This window comes from Orycteropus afer, unplaced genomic scaffold (assembly GCF_000298275.1).
Source record: "Orycteropus afer afer isolate SDZICR_OR568_19922 unplaced genomic scaffold, OryAfe1.0 scaffold00539, whole genome shotgun sequence".
Lineage (NCBI taxonomy): Eukaryota > Metazoa > Chordata > Mammalia > Tubulidentata > Orycteropodidae > Orycteropus > Orycteropus afer.
The window spans coordinates 427,689-429,072 of NW_006922126.1; positions in this window are offsets into that span (position 1 = coordinate 427,689).

Here is a 1,384-nt window from a genome sequence, read left to right on the forward strand (position 1 = left end):
GGTTTAAAGATTATCTTAGGTAAGCTTTCAGGGACTCATGTACCCTGCATGGCTCCAGAAAGTCTGGGTCCAAGAGCATTTGAAAGTACATCTGCATTCCCCTGCCACTCACACTCGGATCAGGATTCTCCTGCAGAGTCTTGAATCGGTATGTCCAGTGATGGCTGCCGGGCCCTTCCAGTTCTTCTTGTCTCCTGGTGGAGGAGGCATTAGGCACACATCCCATTTCCCCTTCCTGTGCCTGACTCTCCTCCTTCCTCTGTTGTTCCTGGGGAGTAGAGACCAGTTGTTATCCCTGGGTGGCCACCCCAGGCAATACACAAAGAAGCACAATACTAGACAGTTATCTGGGATGGTCTGTGAAACCATGAGCCTAAACCTCCAAACCAGGAAACCAAATGCCGTGATGTGTTTGGTTGTACATGGCAGCCTCAGCAGCTGGGCCTGGTTGTCATTGTAAAGGTCGATCACTCACCTTTGCCACTTCAGCTTTCTACAGGTGTGTGACTTAGTGACAGCAACTACAGTCATGGACTGTGCAACCCTACCCTGAGTCACCAGGAATTTTCCCTCATGATAGACCAAAACACAGTGCTCCCTCCGCAGTGCTGCCCCTCCCCGGTCATAGACCAAAACACAGTGCTCCCTCCGCAGTGCCACCCCCCGTCATAGACCAAAACACAGTGCTCCCTCCGCAGTGCCACCCCCCGTCATAGACTAGAGCACAGTGCTCCCTATGCAGTGCTGCCCCCTCCCGTCCACCTGAATTTTGGTCTCTGAATGGTGCCTGTTCTTGTCTTTTTGTGTAAGTGGGGTCATGCCGTACTTGTCATTTTGTAACTCACTTACTCTGCTCTGCGTCGTGGCTCCAGGCTCCGCCATGTTGCAGCATGTAGCAGGACCTCATTTCTCTCTGTGACTGAGTGGCCTTCCACTGTGCATTTATACCACGTCCGCTCACCTGTCGATGGGCATTTCTGTCTTTCCACTGTCGTGAGTGATGCTGCCGGGAGCACCCGTGCTCACGGGTCTGTGCAGGTTGCCACTCTGAAAGCCCTTGGGTGTATTCCCAGCGATGGAATCACTGGGTCACGTGGTGGCTGTGTGGTCAGTGTTTGAGGGTCACATGGTGGCTGTGTAGTCAGTGTTTGAGGGTCATGTGGTAACTGTAGTCAGCGTTTGAGGGTCACATGGTAACCACATGGTCATTGTTTCTGGATTTCATGGTGGCAGTGTTGTCAGCGTTTGAGGGTTACATGGTAGCTGTGTTGTCAGCGTTTGAGCGTCATGTGGTAACTGTGTGGTCAGTGTTTGAGGGTCACATGGTGGCTGTGTGGTCAGTGTTTGAGGGTCACGTGGTGGCTGTGTGGTCAGTGTTTGAGGG